At 41.3% G+C, this 20728-nt stretch overlaps 1 long non-coding RNA gene across 1 annotated transcript; it reads right to left on the bottom strand.

The window, feature by feature from the left end:
• Positions 1–1992: 1992 nt before the first annotated feature.
• Positions 1993–19291, bottom strand: LOC122465292. The gene is made up of 3 exons (XR_006290025.1): positions 19188–19291; positions 3133–3290; positions 1993–2211 (listed from the first exon to the last, which is right to left on the bottom strand). It is a non-coding gene; the product is annotated as an uncharacterized LOC122465292 (long non-coding RNA).
• Positions 19292–20728: the final 1437 nt, after the last annotated feature.

Genomic DNA, 20728 nt, shown 5'->3' with positions numbered 1-20728 from the left:
AGGACTGCCAGACAGGGTCCTCAAAAGTGTCATCTGCAGGAATGATTCTTATGTGGATGCTTGTTAACTAGGAACTGGACTGCATCCAGACATTTTGCATAAGACCTCAAAGCAGCCTTGAGATTATAATGGCTTCTGGCCAACATGATGCAAGCTGGTGACAGATGTGAAATGCTACGTCCCATTCAAAAGGTGGGACTTATTTTCCTATTGAGAACAATATTACTGGTCTTGTGGAAGCAGCTGGGGTCATGTTCAACCATGCTGGCGATATCCTCAAGATCCACTATGAAATCAAGGGCCATCCTGTGAAGAATCAACCCTTCCTGTATGCTGCTCTGTGGGCTCCCTTTCTCCCTGTCACTTAACGCCCACCCTTTTTCACCCGAGTGAATGCATTATAAAAGCCACAGCAGGGACTTTTATCAGCATTAAAAATGTAGAGTTACACTTGGAAATCCATGAGATCTGGGGGCAGCACCTGTTATGCTACTTCTCATATAATATCAGGGTTGGAAGGGACCTCAGGAGGTCATCTAGTCCAACCCCCTGCTCAAAGCAGGGCCAATCCCCAACTAAATCATCCCAGCCAGGGTTGTCTCAAGCCTGACCTTAAAAACCTTTAAGGAAGGAGATTCCACCACCTCCCTAGGTAACACATTCCAGTGCTTCACTACCCTCCTAGTGAAAAAGGTTTTCCTAATACCCAACCTAAACCTTCCCCACTGCAACTTGAGACCATTACTCCTCGTTCTGTCATCTGGTACCACTGAGAACAGTCTAGAGCCATCCTCTTTGGAACCCCCTTTCAGGTAGTTGAAAGCAGCTATCAAATCCCCCCTCATTCTTCTCTTCTGCAGACTAAATAATCCCAGTTCCCTCATCCTCTCCTCATAAGTCATGCGCTCCAGCCCCCTAATCATTTTTGTTGCCCTCCGCTGGACTCTTTCCAGTTTTTCCACATCCTTCTTGTAGTGTGGGGCCCAAAACTGGACACAGTACTCCAGATGAGGCCTCACCAATGCCGAATAGAGGGGAATAAACACGTCCTTCAATCTGCTGGAAATGCTCCTACTTATACAGCCCAAAATGCCATTAGCTTTACACCCTCTTGTTCCCGCATAGCCAGTGTAGGCAAATGAGGATATAACCCTCCACCAGTATTGCTGAATCTAGCTTGAGGTTTTTCTAAAAAGATCAACAGAAAAATATACTTTTGCCTAGCAATTAACTACAGTGTGCTGAGGGTTGAAATGCCTCTCCTCAAATAGTTACATAAAACAAAATTGCAGGAAGCAGTGAAAGAATGCAGACTACAGTGACAACTTTTCCCTAATAAGACACATTAGCCCAGGAGCATGCTGTTCACTGAGGGATGCATACAATTCATTCAAACCCATGCTAAAGATACCCCTGCAGTATATTGCTGGGGAGGTGGGGGCAGAGGAGCAAATGGCACCTGCAGCCAACATGCGATAAAAGGAGTGCTTTGTTTCAAGGCTAGCGACTTAGAGTGGTGATGACAGTGGCCCTGTTTGTCCCCTTTCTGCTCTTCAATGGATGGGCCTGCTGGCAGATCACTGGCCTTAACACTGCCACCTTCACCTCATACCATGATAACAGTTATTAACTGAGACATCTGAGCTCTTGCCTGAAACTCCACAGGACAGTGCTTTAGGGTTCTACTGGTGATTTCTGGTGTGTGTGTGTGTTCGTTCAGAAAAAGGAACCAAGCTAACCGTAGCCTGATCTTACAGGCAGGCCACATGCACCTCCAGTGATGTTCTGCACATAAGATTGCAAAGTCAGACCTTAAGACAGAAATCCCAGGAGAGAAGCATTACTGTGAAATGGTGCTAGTTGTGTTTTCTGTGTACATTTCATAAACAAAGGACATACTCAAGGAAAGGAAGTTTCGAGGATTTTATTCTTTTTTTCCAAAACCAAGGATATCATACACTTGCGCATGTGTGTATGCACATGTATCCACCCACGGGGCACTGCCGGATAACTGCTTCTGTTACCCAACAGCCCTCAAATGTAGGGTCCATCACATTCAGTGTATATGTGAAGACACTCAGGGAGATGGTGGGATATTTTGGACTGCTGTGCCATCCATATGCTGCTGAGTTTTACTTCTAAATCTCCTCATCATCAAGCCCAGATTCCACAGTGTGATTACTTTCCCCAAGGTCTGACAAAGATGGGGATCTAGATTAAAAACAGACTGTTTGAAACTCTCCCCACATCAGATGGAACAGATGCTTAGTGGCAGGGAGAGGAATTCGTGGAATGGTTAGACACTGTGGCTACATCTTCTATTAACAATGCATGCCCATATTTAAGTGAAATGGTTCAGAGCTTTACAGTCCTGTTGAATTCACCACTTCTCCTGCATTTTAAAGCATCCAGAATGGATATTGGTGCCTTTAATTATCTATAGCTGGTCTGGAGGAAGATGGAAGCCTCCTTTACAATGCAGAATTTACAATAGTAACCCATGCTTTTGTCACATCCAAGTTAGAGTAATGTAATAAGGGCATGACACACACAGGAGCGTAGCTAAGAGATTGGTCCTCATTTCCAGGCCCCCTGTCACTGGACATGAATCCAGATACCAGAGGTCAAAGCCCGAGGATACCTGTGGTGAGGCTGACCAGTCTGTAGTTCCCCAGATTCTCCTTCTTCCCTTTTTTTACTTACTTTTATACTTACCTCCCCCCTGAGTAAGCTGCTGTGAACACGCAACACCAGTACTTTCCTTTTGCAGTGGCTTCTGACACAGTTTTGGAGTAACTGCATCTTTGACCTATTCTGTGGTCTACCCGAGGGATGCTCCCTTAGGTCACATGCCTCTAGCTGTCACCTCCCTATAGGCAGGGTCCCACAACTCTCCCCCTCCAGACTGGGATTTTAGGGATTGCAACATTCCTGCGAGTCACTGATTGTCCCAGCAGGTCTGGCCTACCTCAGCACCTGCAGTTATGCTCTCTCTCTCTCTCTCTCAAGGGTTATGATAGTGCCTTATCAGAAACCAGCCAGCTTTACACAAAGCAGTTCCTTTCTTTTGGGACAAAATTATGGAGAAAACACCATAAAACACTGAAAGATCTAAATGCTTACTAAGCTTACCAGGGATTGCCCATCTTCCACAGGAGGTCTGGTAGTACAAAGTCTTCAAAACTTTCGGGTAGGGTTTGCCCCCTTGGTAATAGGTTCATGTCAAAAAGAGGGCTTCTCGGTTAGTTCAGGCTGAGATTTTACACAGGGGCCTTTGTCTCCCAAGCCACCTGCAACAGATAGAACCAGTCAATGTTCCTTTCCCCAGGGCGATGAAGCTTCAAAGGCTGTGTACCTGCATAACTTACATTGGGGTTTTGAATTAGTCACCCCTTTCATGATTCCAGAGTTCACAGGAAATCCATTCAGTGAGCCAGGAACACACACACATCCATATAACACTTATTGATACAAAGGTCTTTGAATATTCTACAGAACGTTATCATCTGGCACATCTCAATATAACAGTTTGAAGTCTTCATGTTTCCAAGGTCTGGGTTACAAAAAGGCAGATGACATTTAATAAGTTGATAGAATAATCTCAAAGATATGGCAGTGTTCACCATATCTGTCACAGCTTCCTCTTTTCTTATGGTGAAATTCAAGGTGTCAGGAGAATCTTTAAAGTCTTGCATAGTCTGGGATAACAATTATTTGAGTGCTCAAACTCTAATCTCAAAGGGCATCTCCACAGAGGGGCTCTTTGTATTAAACATTCCATGACAGCAGAGCTTTCTCAGTAGAACACCTTCCTCCTACTTTCGGAATTTTCTCTCCTTTACCCATATCTAGTGAGCTTCAGAATACCATTGAAGGCTATTTACTTTGCCTTTATCACTATTAGTGCTACCTACTGTTGGTATTTTTTTTGAAACTTTGTAGCTAATATTCTAGCTGCCATGGTGTGATAAATGAAGGATGGGTGTAGTTCCCTTTTACGGACACCCAGCCAGTGAGTTAGCTACCATAGAATCATAGAATATCAGGGTTGGAAGGGACCTCAGGAGGTCATCTAGTCCAACCCTCTGCTCAAAACAAGACCAATCCCCAATTAAATCATCCCAGCCAGGGCTTTGTCAAGCCTGACCTTAAAAACTTCTAAGGAAGGAGATTCTATCATCTCCCTAGGTAACGCATTCCAGTGTTTCACCACCCTCCTAGTGAAAAAGTTTTTCCTAATATCCAACCTAAACTCCCCCACTGCAATTTGAGACCATTACTCCTTGTCCTGTCATCTTCTACCACTGAGAATAGTCTAGAACCATCCTCTTTGGAACCACCTCTCAGGTAGTTGAAAGCAGCTATCAAATCCCCCCTCATTCTTCTCTTCTGCAGACTAAATAATCCCAGTTCCCTCAGCCTCTCCTCATAAGTCATGTGTTCCAGTCCCCTAATCATTTTTGTTGCCCTCCACTGGACTCTTTCCAATTTTTCCACATCCTTCTTGTAGTGTGGGGCCCAAAACGGGACACAGTACTCCAGATGAGGCCTCATCAGTGTCGAATAGAGGGGAACGATCATGTCCCTCAGTCTGCTGGCAATGCCCCTACTTATACATCCCAAAATGCCATTGGCCTTTTTGGCAACAAGGGCACACGGTTGACTCATATCCAACTTCTTGTCCACTGTCACCCCTAGGTCCTTTTCTGCAGAACTGCTGCCGAGCCATTCGGTCCCTAGTTTGTAGCGGTGCATTGGATTCTTCCAACCTAAGTGCAGGACTCTGCACTTGTCCTTGTTGAACCTCATCAGATTTCTTTTGGCCCAATCCTCCAATTTGTCTAGGTCCCTCTGTATCCTATCCCTACCTGCCACCGTATCTACCACTCCTCCCAGTTTAGTGTCATCTGCAAACTTGCTGAGAGTGCAATCCACACCATCCTCCAGATCATTTATGAAGATATTGAACAAAACCGGCCCCAGGACCGACCCTTGGGGCACTCCACTTGATACCGGCTGCCATCCAGACATGGAGCCATTGATCACTACCCGTTGAGCCTGACAATCTTGCCAACTTTCTACCCACCTTATAGTGCATTCATCCAGCCCATACTTCTTTAACTTGCTGACAAGAATACTGTGGGAGACCGGGTCAAAAGCTTTGCTAAAGTCAAGAAACAATACATGCACTGCTTTCCCTTCATCCACAGAACCAGTAATCTCATCATAGAAGGCGATTAGATTAGTCAGGCATGACCTTCCCTTGGTGAATCCATGCTGACTGTTCCTGATCACTTTCCTCTCGTGTAAGTGCTTCAGAATTGATTCCTTGAGGACCTGCTCCATGATTTTTCCAGGGACTGAGGTGAGGCTGACTGGCCTGTAGTTCCCAGGATCCTTCTTTCCTTTTTTAAAGATGGGCACTACATTAGCCTTTTTCCAGTCATCCGGGACCTCCCCCTCTTGCCATGAGTTTTCAAAGATAATGGCCAATGGCTCTGCAATCACATCCGCCAACTCCTTTAGCACTCTTGCATGCAACGCATCTAGCCCCATGGACTTGTGCTCGTCCAGCTTTTCCAAATAGTCCCGAACCACTTCTTTCTCCACAGAGGGCTGGTCACCTTCTCCCCATGCTGTGCTGCCCAGTGCAGTAGTCTGGGAGCTGACCTTGTTCGTGAAGACAGGGGCAAAAAAAGCATTGAGTACATTAGCTTTTTCCACATCCTCTGTCACTAGGTTGCCTCCCACATTCAGTAAGGGGCCTGCACTGTCCTTGACTTTCTTCTTGTTGCTAACATACCTGAACAAACCCTTCTTGTTACTCTTAACATCTCTTGCTAGCTGCAACTCCAGGTGTGATTTGGCCTTCCTGATTTCACTCCTGCAAGCCCAAGCAATATTTTTATACTCATCCCTGGTCATTTGTCCAATCTTCCACTTCTTGTAAGCTTCTTTTTTGTATTTAAGAGCAGCAAGGATTTCACTGTTAAGCCAAGCTGATCGCCTGCCATATTTACTATTCTTTCTACACATCGGGATGGTTTGTCCCTGTAACCTCAATAAGGATTCTTTAAAATTACAGCCAGCTCTCCTGGACTCCTTTCCCCCTCATGTTATTCTCCCAGGGGATCTTGCCCATCAGTTCCCTGAGGGAGTCAAAGTCTGCTTTTCTGAAGTCCAGGGTCTGTATTCCGCTGCTCTCCTTTCTTCCTTGTGTTAGGATCCTGAACTCGACCATTTCATGGTCACTGCCTCCCAGGTTCCCATCCACTTTAGCTTCCCCTACTAATTCTTCCCAGTTTGTGAATTCTTCCCAGGTCAAGAAGAGCTCTGCCCCTAGTTGGTTCCTCCAACTATAAAATTCTTCTTAGTAGCTGTTCTCTACTTGCTTTACCTGTAAAGGGTTAACAAGCCCGCAGGTAAAAGAAAAGGAATGGGCACCTGACCAAAAGAGCTAATGGGAGGGCTAGAACTTTTTAAAATTGGAAAAAAAAAAAAACCAACCTTCCTTTGTGTGTTTGTTCTCTGGAGACCAGAGACACAAAGCAACAATGCTATAAGCAGCTTAAGCCAGGTATGATCGTAAATCATCAGATCATACCTAGAACTACTTATCTGGGACTCCCAAATGTGTAAGTAGATCAGGAATGTTTAGAAAGACGCGATTAGAATGATTTCTGTTTATTTCTTATGGCTAATGGACTTCTCTGTGCTAACCCCAGATGCTTTTGTTTTGCTTGTAACTTTTAAGCTGAACCTCCAGAGAGCTATCTTGATGCTTAATTTTTGTAATTGTTTCTTTTAAGATCTTAGCAAAAAGCCTAAGTTCCAGATGTATTTTCTTCCTTTTTGTTTTTAATAACATTTACCGTTTTTAAGAACAAAATTGGATTTTTGGTGTCCTAAGAGGTTTGTGCATACGTTTTTTAATTAGCTGGTGGCAACAGCTAATTTCCTTTGTTTTATTTCTCAGTGCTTCCCTGGATGGGGGTGAAAGGGCTTGAGGGTACCCCACAGGGAGGGATTCCCAAGTGCTCCTTCCTGGGTTCAAGGGGGTTTTTTGCATTTGGGTGGTGGCAGCGTTTACCAAACCAAGGTCAGAGAAAAGCTGTAACCTTGGGCATGTAATACAAGCCTGGAGTGGCAAGTATTAATTTTTTTAAATCCTTGCAGGCCCCCACTTTCTGCACTCGAAGTGCCAGAATGGGGATTCAGCCTTGACACATGGTGACAGACGCTTTAAAAGCAATGCAATAAATAAAGAATGGATTTGAATTCAGTGATTCTGTTGCCTCAGCAGCTTTGATAAGAGAAAAGTTGTGGTAGTTGGGGGATGGATTGATTTTCTGCTACTTTCTTTCATTTACTGAACTTATGTTATGGAACAGCCTCACAGAGAAGCGCACACAGCTTAACAGCCTGCATGACTTTGCAGTTTATTCTTGAAATTACTGTAATTCCCTTTTGAAATTATTTGGCAGCTCACCATCTGTAGAAAAGGACAGATCTGAAAAACTGGCTTTTCTGCAGTTTTGCAGTGTCTATGCTGAAATAGCATTTTTCCTCCTCCTGTTATAAAACACTGCGTAGAATGTACGTGTCTGTATGTGCATGCTACAATCCTCTGTTGGAAGGAAACAGAACCACTCAGAGGTTCTACAATGCCAGCAGCTAATGGAGATTCTCTTAGTTCCAGTGATAGCAAGCTGAGGTTTCAGACTAGGTGTATCCGAATTCCTTCCTGCCGTCTCAGGTAAATTTCAAGTAGCAATCACAAACTTCCTAGATTGCCATTGATTTGTTAAAAAATACTTTACTATTTCCGGTAATCAACAATAGCAATTAAATAATTGTTTTTCAAACATTTTAATTTCTTAAAAGACATTTTGAATTGAATTTAGATCTCGTAATGGGAAAACTTTTGGGAATGGGGCCAGGGTTCTTAATTTTTTTTTATCTGGACTCATTAACTGATTCCCAAGAAACATCACTTTTACAAAGAGTTTTCATGGTGTACCACAGGGCAGCAATTTTTCGCTCCTCACTACTAATATATATTGTTGTGGGTTGGGAGAAATGTCATTGAAGCTGGGAGGCATAACCACAGCCCAGAAGACAGCTGTAAGAAGCTGTTGAACTCCTTATGGCACAGACATCTGAAACAATAGCAGCCTAACACACAGGCAGGTCACTACCTAAAACAAAGGCACAAGTGGGCAGAGGGGTTTTGTTGGGTATTGTTTTTAGTACAGTGTGTATGTAACAGAAGAAACACCACTGAAACACACACAAAAGGAGCAGAAAGCCGGACAGAGTCTAAACAAGATAGCATAGCCCTGAGAAAAGCCTAGAGAGCTTTGGGCTGAGTATTAGCTGTTGTACAGGTAGAGTTTTTTCTTCCAGCAAATTTTTTCCGTAACAATACCATGCCTTGCTAAAATGACTAAAGACTAGCTATTATTTTAGGATCCTGAGTGTTAGCTATGATTCTTTCTTCAATGACAGAGCACAATCAACGGCTCTACACTAAGATTCCTTTGGACAATCTCGGTCTTAACTTGGGAGCAACACTGGGTATAGTTAAACAGACCCGATAATAGAAACCAGTGTTCAATTTCTCCATTTATCTTTATCCTAGATATTGAATGAGATCATGTGCTCAAGAAGGAAAGAAGACAGTTAGTTTATGGCAATTTTCATCTGCACCAGAAATATACAGTTAAGGTACTTATAGCACAATCCTGCAGAGTTCTGAGTACCTCCTGCAATGTGCTGCTCTTTACCATTAACTCCCATAGACGTTAAAAAGAGAACTGAGGGCACTCATACCTTGCTAGATCAGACCCCTGGAAGACTTTGGCTGACTAGCCCAGACGTTTGTTTTCAGAAGCAATACACCACTAACTGCTTTTATAATTAGATAGACAATGCCATATGTATTTCAAGGACATCGCACATAAAATATTTGTGAAACCTCTAGGCAAAAACAACCCTTTAGATATATGCTCAAAGCCCATTGAAGATAATGTGAACTGCATATGCATATATTCTAACCATTAACAACTGCACTTACACTGCCTCATTTAAAAAAAATTCACTCTGGTTTGAGAAATATTGGTTCCAGCAATGTTTTATATACTCAGAATAGAGAATACTGCAAGCGTAGGACCAGAGTGAATATTACAGCTCACCTGCAATGATACCATGACATGAATGTGTTACAGAACTACAGCAGCAGTCTGCCAACATTGAAATCCTCTCAACTGAATATCAATCTCCAGCCATTGTTCCACTCATGGAGCTGGCAAAGAAGTCAGCAGGAGCAATGGGAGAATATAGCACCCATTGTTTTGTACCAGCTTTTGCACAATAGGGCTGTGCCACCCTGGAAACTTCCTTTGTTGGATGAAATTTTCTGATTCTCAATCAAACAGAAAAATCCTCGGATTTCCTCACACATTTTGTACTATGTTTACAAAACATACAAATCTCCACTGTTGGCTGCTTCATTTACTATATCCTTTCTTTCCAGCCATCTTGAATTGATCCTCCTTGTTGCCCCGAACCAACACAGAGATGCCTTTCATCTAATGATGAGGTACGTAAGATTAAATCTCCCCTACATTTGCAGAGAGAGACATATCTATCCTTCTATTTTCTCTAAGTTTAGGTCTAGGTTTTTAAAAAAGGTTCCACTAGTTTAAGTGTCCAATATGGGACTCTGATGTTCAGGAGGTGTTGAGCACCTACAGCTGCCACAGAATTACTCTCAGATGGAGTTTGGGTGTTCACCACTTGTGAAATCCAAGATGTCTCAAGCAGGGCATCCAAAATCAGTGGACACTTTAGAAAGTGTAAGTCTGAATCTATTGGTTTGTCTGTATTTGCATTGCAGATGAAAGTACCTGTCAGCAAAAGCATTGTGTTCTTACTCACCTTCTTCTGTATCGTAAGAATCATCTTTGTCCCTTTAATAACATTTTCATTTTCTTCTTCAGGACAATATAAAGCAGAGTCAATTTTCCTTTCCATTGCTCACATACCAGGGCCTTTCTGAACCTCTGTCTTGTAACATTAGTCAATACATGACTCGTCATTATCTCTCCTTTCACTTCTACCAGGCATGTCACTGGCCCAGCTTCCTTTGCTCAGAAAGCTTTCTATTCATTCAGGGCCCCTTATATTTCTCTCTCTCTCACCCCCCCAAAACCCACACAGTCAATCTCTAAGTTCTTCCAGGAGCAGGTTACCAAAACAGCAGGTTGTAGACAGGATTTTTTAGATAAGCTAAAATGTATTGAGTGTTTTCTCCTTATGGTTTTTTTTTTAAAAAGTGAAATACATCTTTCAGCTAGAAAATGGTTTGTTTTATTTGTACATAAGGGACAATAGTCTGACCTCACTCTGTGTGTTTAATTAAGGCAAAATTTAATCAAATGCTTTTTAAGCACCTCTGTGAAGTCCATTTACTCCATCTCATGTGATTCCTATGGAAAAAGGAAGGCCAATATGTTCAAGAAGAGACATTAATTTTAAGTGCTTCCATTTCTGAGGCACCAAGGACCAACAACTGGCAGCTCAAGGTTGTGTTGTGGGTGCTCAGCACCTTTGAAAAAAATCAGGTGCAAAGGGCCCGCAGCTGGGCGCCACTAATTGGCAAAGCCACTGGAGACTGTTGGCCTTATTCCTTGAGCACAAATGGCCTCTTTCCCACCTAAGTTCATAAAAGAGGGTATTTCCTTGCCTTGGTCTTTAGTAAAGTATGTATGAAAATTACAGTAAACCCTCAGACTTATGAACACCTCAGGAATGGAGGTTGTTCATAGTTCTGAAATGTTCATAAGTCTAAACATATTATGGTTGTTTTTTCAAAAAAGTTTACAACTGAACATTGATTTAATACGGTTTTGAAACTTGACTATGCAGAATAAAAATGCTGCTTTCCTTTTTTTTTAGTAGATTTCATTGAACACAATACTGTACTGTATTTTTTTTTAAATATAATCTCTGCTGCTGCCTGATTGTATACTTCTGGTTCCAAATGAGGTGAGTGGTTTACTGGTCAGTTCGCAACGCTGGTGTTTGTAACTCTTGAGACTCTACTGTACGTCTTTCAAGCACTTTTTACTTTTTCCATTTAATTGTCTGTGTTTCCCTATGTGGCCATCTCACTTTTTCTATTCTCCTTATTTTCAATCAGGGAATTCTCTACTTATTCACTTTCTTTGAGCATTTTGTTTTTACATTCCACACAAGAGCTCCACTTCCGGGACACTACAGTGCTAATATGTGACCGTTGCTTAAACACCACGCTATACCGGAAACCTACTGACCGCTATACTTAGCTACATGCCTCCAGCTTTCATCCACACCACATCACACGATCCATTGTCTACAGCCAAGCTCTAAGATACAACCGCATTTGCTCCAATCCCTCAGACAGAGAAACACCTACAGGATCTCTATCAAATATTCTTATAACAACAATACCCACCTGCTGAAGAGAAGAAAGATTGACAGAGTCAGAAGAGTACCCAGAAGTCACCTACTACAGGACAGGCCCAACAAAGAAAGTAACAGAATGCCACTAGCCATCACCTTCAGCCCCCAACTAAAACCTCTCCAATGCACCATCAAGGATCTACAACCTATCCTGAAGGACGATTCCTCACTCTCACAGATCTTGGGAGACAGGTCAGTCCTCGCTTACAGACAGCCCCCCAACCTGAAGCAAATACACACCAGCAACACCACAGAACAAAAACACTAACCCAGGAACCTATCTTTGCAACAAAGCCGTTGCCAACTCTGTCCACATATCTATTCAGGGGACACCATCATAGGGCCTAATCACATCAGCCACACTATCAGAGGCTCGTTCACCTGCACATCTACCAATGTGATATATGCCATCATGTGCCAGCAATGCCCCTCCTGCCATGTACCTTGGTCAAACTGGACAGATTCTACGTAAAAGAATAAATGGACACAAATCAGACGTCAAGAATTATAACATTCAAAAACCAGTCCAAGAACACTTCAATCTCTCTGGTCACTCGATTACAGACCTAAAAGTCACAATTCTTCAACAAAAACTTCAAAAACAGACTCCAACGAGAAACTGCAGAACTGGAATTAATTTGCAAACTGGGCACCATAAAATTAGGCTTGAATAAAGATTGGGAGTGGATGAGGCATTACACAAACTAAAAACTATTTCCCCATGCTAATTTGTCCCCTACTGTTACTCACACCTTCTTGTTAACTGTTTGAAATGGGCCATCCTGATTAATCACTACAAAAAGTTTTTTTTTTCCTGCTGATAATAGCCCACCTTAATTGATTAGTTGCAGAGTTGGTATTGTAACCCCCATTTTCTTCATGTTCTCTGTGTATGTATATCTTCCTACTTATTTTCCACTGCATGCATCTGATGAAGTGGGTTTTAGCCCATGAAAGCTTATGCCCAAATACATTTGTTAGTCTCAGATGCCACAAGTACTCCCCATTCTTGTCACCATTTTTCTTTACAACATTTTCCATTCCCCAAAGGCAAAGTTTAGGCTTTTGCTTTTAGTCTGGATTACTTTTAATTTCAGAGTTACTCAAGGCATCTCTTTTGACTTTGAATTCACACATGGAGCAGATCTATTAAGGGAGATAGTGGCATTTTTGAATAGTCATTTGTCATCTGTAAAATGGGTGTAATAGGCCCCCTGTATATGATCTTGACTTCTTTACGGGGCAGTCCCCAGCAACCATGCCAGCTGCTATAAATACTAAAGGAATTCTTCTTCATCTCAAGTAATAGAGATCTTTGGGCTGCTGTGGACAGTCTCTGGTCCAGTCTAGGGTTGCCACCTGTCCAGTTTTCAACCAGGCAGTCTGAGTTTCAGCTTGTGTGTCCAGGTGCCACTTGCCAAGCCTTTATATCTGTTTTGTTTTTTAAATTGGGGTGGGAGAGAGGGAAGAGGTGGAGTAGGGGTGGGGCTTTGGGGGAACAGGCGGAGCAAGGGGCAGGGCCTTGGAGGTTGGGTTACCAGCCATTAGAAAGGTGGCAACCCTAGTTCAGTCCCTTCTGATAATATACTGGGCCATGATTTGTTACAGTAGGTTGTGTGCAGATATGTGCAAGTCCACAAAGTAGGGCAAAGGGTGCCACCTTCCTGCCTTGCACAAAGGGTGCCACCTTCCAGCCCTGGAGCACCCATGGAAGAAAAGGGCCACTAGCTCCCCCTTCCTTCCCAGCACCTCCCACCTGCTGGTGGCCCCACAGCACCCCCAGGCCACTGCAATCAGCTGTTCCACAGTGTGCGGGAGGCACTGGCAGGGAGAGGGTAGAATTGAATGGGAAGAGGTGGGGTGGGGTGGAGTGGAGGTGGGTGCTTGGGAGAAGGGATAGGGTAGAGGCAGGGGCAGAGTGCAGGCAGGAAGAGACGGGCAAGGGTGAGGAACTGGGAGACGGGGTTGGTGGGAGACTAGGGCAGAGCAGGGGGTTGAGCACCCCCGAGGAAGCCAGTGCCTGTGGTAGGGATTATGCAGTTATGGCATTGTTAGGATTTGTTTTGGTGTACTGCAACTTTCTCCAGAATGTTCTTCCCCACATCCTGGGTTCAGGGCCTGTGCATTTGTTTTCTTTTCCTTTCTGCTCTGAGAGAGAATCCCAGTGACACTCCTCTTCTGCATATCATCTTTCCTAAACAAAATGAGAATGCAATAGCATTGGTGTTTGGAGTCCAAATTTTGAACCCATCACTTTAAAATGAGTTCAAAATTAGGCAGAATGATTTCACCCATTCCTATTGGGCCATTGCCACTTGAAGGCAAGATTGGACCTGTTTGCCCTGGTCATTACTGCAGTGTAATAGGTGTAATTTTTTGGTCATATCTCATGAAAACTAACATCTTCTTGTGCTGTTACACCTACATGTCATGCCCAATTTTGGTGAAGTTGCTAAAAGCAACTTCAAATATAGTAAGACCTCATTTGAAAAGATTCGTTCCATTTCATACTGAAAAAATGATTTTCAAAGAGTCTTACATGACTGTCTATCTGTATCCATGTAATCTGTCAGCTATTCCTAAGGTATCCATCACCTTCACCGGTAAGTGTCATACAAAATCGTGAAGAATAATGTTTAAGAAATGTGATTCCCAAATAATATTGTATGGTGAAATACTCAACTGATCTGTAGGAAAAAACTGATACTAATAAATAATACTAACAAATTCTGCAGTCCTTATTAATAAAAAGTAGTTTTTACATACAATTAGGTCAATCTGAGTAAGGTTTGCAGGATTAGATGCATGTTTGTCTACTACGATTGACAAAATCCATTTAAAAAAAAGGGGTAATTATTATAGAAACTTATTTTTAAAACAAAGGAAGCTATTAATTAGTTTATGTTCAGAAAATTGGCTCCAAGAGGGCAAAGCTGATTAATAATCCAAGCAGGAGCTTATACGAGACTACGTTCACCAAATGCAAAAACCCATCAAACACCACAATTTCTAACAGTGAAACATTCTTCATTTTCTTCTCAATTTTTTAAACAAAATAAAAAGTTTTCAAAGGAATGAAGAGATAATTTCCAACTCTAACAAGGGATATCTACTGTAACCAACAATGAGTACATTTACATAGGTGTTACTAAATTAGATTAGACTAGTGGTCCATCTAGCCCAGTATTTTGTCTGGCAGGGGCCAGTGCCAGATGCAACATGCATCAGAAATAGCAAGACATCACATAGTAGACAATTATGGAATAACTTCCCCATACAGAAGTTTCTTCCTAACCCACATCAGTTAGTGGTTGGCTTACACCGTGAAGTATGAAGATTTATATCCCTCATAATTTTGGTCTTATCTACTTTAACTGTGAATGTTATCAACCATATGTTTAACCCTTCTAGTAAATTGTTGGCCAAATGAAATCTTGTGGCAAGAGTTCCATAATTACTTATATGTTGTGCAAAAATGTTGTTTGCTCTTATCAGTGTTAAATGTTTTGCTTTTCTATTTGCTCTTATACTCTGAGAAGAGGTAAAAAGATGTGTGTGATTCAATTTCTCTATAGCATTCATCAGTGTGTATGTTTATCATATCTCCTCATTGATCTCCTCTCTAAACTAACCAGCTCCTATCTTTTACATCTTTCCTCATCAGGATTTCTCTTCAGAGCTCCATAATCCTTGTATGTCTGATCCATTTTTACTATTCTAAATTTGGTTGGGGGTGAAATTTCACAAGTTTTCCTAGCAAACATCTATATTTACTGTCAGATGTGCTGAAATTGTGCTGTGAATCAATTCATAAGTACTGGAGTGGTCACAGGATATCCATTTTTGAGTGTGAATGCTTGCAAAGCAAAGATAGCAGTTTCATGGAGCGCAAATTGAATCCAAACAGCAGCTTCAAAAGGAAAGTTGACCCTTATGAGAAGCCAGTTAAAAAAAAAAAAAAAGTTACTACTGAAAAATATGTTGAAGATTCTAGCTCTTGGGACCTGCAGGCTGCCAGGTCTAACTCTTTGCTACAGCTGTTGTCAAAGGCAGAACTGAAGGAGGAGAGGGCATTAAAATAAGGCGTGCCAACCCAATGATAGAAGGCAGCAGGACTAATGGAGAAAAAGCATATATAAGTTCTGATTAAGGCCCAGAGTGTTACTCCAGGCTTCTGCTGTACAACAGTAAACTGAGCAAAAATGTTAATGGAATAAGTGATGAGGCATTTAATAAAGACTCAAATCCAAGCTTTCCAAGTGAAATCCTCTACTCTTTGCTTATTTACACATTCTTTTACTGTCATGCATTCATTTTTAAGAGTCTTCTCAAACCTGTAATTTATAAAATAAATGATTATTGTTCCAAGACAAGTAGGTCAATATGAAACTACTTAAACCTGAACATGTTGTTACCCTTTCTTGGCTTAATTATGGATATGTCCTCAATTTTATTTACATACAATAGGGATCCTTTAAATAACTTACAAATTATTCTGTGTTCAGGATAAACACACCAATCAATACGGTTCTGCAACTTATTTACATGATGCTTTGGAGCATTTGGATTCTTCATGAAGAGTGCATGATCTCCCTGTTCAGAAGGACAGTCAAAATTGGATTTAAGTGGTGCATAGAGATTCATCCTGAACAAATTGGTGTTTATTAAATCTGAGCAGACCAGTTAAACAGCAATCTGATTGCCCTTATTCTGATGATGGTTTCTTGTAAGTTACATATTTACGTTGAGGCCTAAATTCTGCCCTTCAGCCCTAATGACTGCAAAGGGGTTGAGGAAGTGCAACTGAGGGTACAGTTTAGCCCAAAGGGGAAAATCCTAACATCTTCCTTCTGGTTGGCCCAGAGTTAAGCAGTCCCAGTGTGCTTGCTGTGTGGATATAGTTAGGGCAAAATACAAAAACCCTCACGGGGTCCACAAAGCCCCTATGAAGCTGTGATCCACGAGGTCTCCAAGGGCCCCCAAATGCAGGAGATTTTGAAGGTGTTGCTACGTGTTGATGGAGCAGAAACAGTGTATCCATAGTCAAGGGGATCCACCAGCCCCCTTCATCTCCCCAGAAAAAGAACCCACCAGTGATAGGAAGCAGAGTAGCCATGGAGGTGAACTAGTATCTGTGCTGCAATTCTACAGTGTGGTAGGGAGTATTCCTTCTTGCTGCCACAGGGCCTTCTCTGAATATAATCTGGCACTTAGTGTCTGAGGGCTCAGTCCTGCACTCTGGCCCTGATGCGGCAAAACCATTTGACACAATTATACGATTGTGCCCTGTAACCAAGCAAGCACTTTTACAACAGATCTTGCCATCTCTACATCTTTTCTTGCTCTTTTAAATTATAACTTACTTTCCCCCCCAAAAAAACTTTGTTCCTAAAACTGTACCTTATTAATTGTCTTCTGAAGTGCTTCTTCCCCCGCCCTCCCATCTGAATTATTTCCTCTCTGTTTTACTTAGAATACGCACACCCCCTTTCCCCACCATTTATTCTGCAGTCTCCTGCTGTCTGGTAATCTGTCCTTCTTCCTATTTAAAAAATTTGCCCTGTTATGAATTAAACAAAATATATATTCCTCACAGACTACTCATTTTGAATAGCTTAGGTATTTTTACGGTAGCATCACATTGCCTAGCAACACATTTCAGCCCTCCCACACATACGGAATTGTCAGAAGATATATATTTCCTGTGGAGGCAATCAAGTCCCCACTGGTGCTGCTCCAGTTTTTCTTCAAAGAATAATATTTGGTTTCTTTTCTCAATTTGTTACAATAAGCTAATAAGGAATAGTAGCTCCTCAATTGCGTCTGTCAAAAGCTGCACTGTCCATAAAGAAATGCCTGATATGCAAATACCTACCATGTCAAACTGAGGTTAGTTATTTATTATTTCAAAGCCAAAGGGGTTAGGAAATGAAATTGTAATATAAACAAGTTTGATCTTCACTGTCTAACCCTGAATATGCCTTTGGGACATTTTCTGAACATGTCCACAGAATACTTGATTGCCCTTAGCTTATGACAAAGCATTTCAAAGCAGGTCAGACAGTACCACTGTCACAAATGCGTTTTGTAATCAAACGAGAGGGAGCCGCAGAAACAAAAACAAAACAAAAAGAACTATAAACAGTACTGATCTTCTCTCAATATGTTGGAATTATTTGAAAAAAGGGTAACAGGGGAATTAAGATAGCATAATAAACAAATACAAAGTGAAGAACAGCCTGAGTCAGCTGACATTTCATTTTAACATTTACTGAAGGGAGGCTGTATTGCTGTGTGAAAATGAAGACAAAGGCATAGTGTTAAATATTTCTTTAAAAATACCTTTGGGTATATTATTTTCCAGCTCAGTGGAAAGATAGTTTCTCATATATTCTATTGGTCTTCCTTTAGTTCAAGTGGTGAAAGCTTGTGTTTTACCCTTGATTTCCCTCTTACTTTGGTTCTTATGGTCATTTTTGTGTGTCTTCTATGTAAACTGTAAGCTCATCAGGGCACAGATGGTCTCTTACTAGGGGCTAGCCTATGCAAGCCTTACCATGTCAGTAAGCACTTACTCACACACAAGTAGCCTTATTGACTTCAACCTAACCCAAGATCCTGATACGCCATACTTTCACTGAATAGTACCTAAATCCATGAGTGGACCCACTAAATTTTATGGGATTACTTGTGGACTAAAATGCTACTAAATCTGACTTTAAATGTTCACACAACGCCTACCTCAGATGTTCTGATCCCGACTGTGCCCTCTATGTGCTAAGCAATGATAAATATTCTGAGTCAAACAAATAAACCATGCCTCAATTATTTTAGGTATGTTTACTGCAACATTTTATATGCATTAATGGTTTGTTTTAATAAAGGTTTCCTCCTTACATTAGCATATATTGCTAAAGAAGGGGGGGGCGCATCACAGTACATGAAAGAGGGTCAATTTCATTAATTCCCCAAAATGCCAGTTAGATTTTAAAGCTGAAATCGAACCATTTTTCCTATTTGATGTGTGTTGTAAACAAAATAGAATGGAATCTAATAGGACAACTCCCTTTAACTGAGCCCAAGGAACATTAGCTTACTAATTTTAACAGTAGGTTCTTGTCAAATCAACTTTGAATATTATCTCTCAAATCAGGACACTTAGTCATTCTTAACCAATCACAGTTTATGAACTCACCTAGAAACACCTCAGTATACAATCAACAATTCACCAATTAAGTGTCATCTCAACCAGTGTTCTAGGTATGTTCTGTACACACCAATAAGCCTTGAAAACAACTGTCAAAGACTAGGGTTAAAACCCAGTATTTACGCTACAAAATAATGCAGATCACCAGCATTTCTTATTACATTTACTTATGATCATCAGTTCTTTGGTACCTAACATTTATTACCCTTCCAGAATTACTCCAAGGAGTAAAAATTTTGAGATTGTGGTCCCTGCTATTTGAATAGATTGATCCAAAAGTTCAGACTCTTAAAAGCTCAAAGATATGGTTTAAATCTCTTAGGCCAATTTGCTTGGATTTGTAAAGGAGAGCATGTATATAGCATTGTTTAAAGTCTAAAATATGTTTACTTGAGGTCTCAGAGAGCGTAGACTTAGCAAGATAACCTACAGTTATTTATATTAAATAAATAGAATCTTTGAAAAGAAATCTCACCACTTCTTATCCTGTTAACCTTGGGATGTGGATAGACTCCTTTCCACACAGCCAGTCCAGGCTTCAGTTGCACTGTGGATTCTGAGCTTCTTCGTGGGTTCAGAGAACTCTAAACTCCAGTTTTATATACCCTGATTCCAGGGATCTTTAGTGGGGGCTGTTCTGATTTTTATTGGCCATTTGCCAACAGAGTACTCTTTCAGTTCCTCTGTTGCTTCCGTCCGTATCCAGTAGATGGTAAATTTCTTCAACCCTTTTCTTATCAGAAAGAAAAGGATTACTTGTGGCACCTTAGAGAGTAGTCTCTAAGGTGCCACAAGTACTCCTTTTCTTTTTGCGAATACAGACTAACACAGCTGCTACTCTGAAACCTTTCTTATCAGAGGCATTTTATGTTTGATTCATTTCAAGGATTGTATTTCAGTATTAGCCCATGTTATTAACTGGAATTTTCCCCTTTTTTAGCAATTTATTTTAGTAAGTAAAAGTTATACCCTGGCTAGGGGAATTACATCTTTCAACCTTCCTTTTTGTATTATACAATACCTATTGCTTCTAAAGTACAACAGTCATTTACCAAGAAAACAAAACAAAATTGGTCAAGTGTGGCTATACTCCATACATTATTTGATTGTGGGTAAGCATTTCACATTATTTAAGGCTTAAAATACTTTGAGAGACATTATTCACATATAGAGAGAGCATTTTTCTGACACACTGGGCAAAAATATGCAGCTTCTAATTCGCGGTGAAAGGCATATTGATGGGGCAAAACAAATGATCATGGTATATTTCATTTATAAGAGAAACAAATGTATAGTTTATAATTTAGAGTGGAAATGTGAGGTTTGATTTCTTGGGTTAATAGGCAATTTGCCCTATTTTACCTTCAGTCTTACAGAGCGTTATTTCTGGTTTGGTTAACTTGCAGCTTCCCCCTGCATCTCTTGATCCTCTCAGTGTGTGATGGGCCACTTTGTATAAGACATCACTGCTCTGGTGACTTTCTGGAGTTTTTTTTTTTTTTTAAGCTAGGTTGGGAGAGAAAAGGATGTTTTATCCATATGCAAATTGTGAGAGGTCATTACCAGTAATCTCATTTACTCATCTTAGGCTATGACTATACGTACAGCTGTGCCACTGCAGCACGTCTGGTGAAGCTGCTCTACGCCAATGGGAGAGAGTTCTCCTGTCAGCGTAAAAAAACACCTCCTCAAACAGTGAAGCTACATTGGCAGGAGAAACTCTCCCACCAACATAGCTCTGTGCACACTAGTGCTTATGTTGAGGTAACTTATGTTGCTCAGGGGGGTAGAATATTCACACACCTGAGCGACATAAATTTTGCCAACATAAGCTGTGCTGTACACATAGCCTTAGTTTTTATTCTTGGGGAGTGAAATCTCCAACCTTGGCTGATATATGAGACACTTTGTCTAAGGGACATACGATATGAGCCATTTTCTTATTGTCTTTACATTCTAGGTGGATCCTAGTTTGGAATAAACAGAGGTGGATAGCATTTCTAATTTTTTTTTAAA

The sequence above is a fragment of the Chelonia mydas genome, chromosome 3 (assembly GCF_015237465.2).
Source record: "Chelonia mydas isolate rCheMyd1 chromosome 3, rCheMyd1.pri.v2, whole genome shotgun sequence".
Classification (NCBI taxonomy): domain Eukaryota; kingdom Metazoa; phylum Chordata; order Testudines; family Cheloniidae; genus Chelonia; species Chelonia mydas.
The sequence above is the reverse complement of the archived record's forward strand: the minus strand, read 5'-3'. Positions and strand labels throughout refer to the sequence as shown.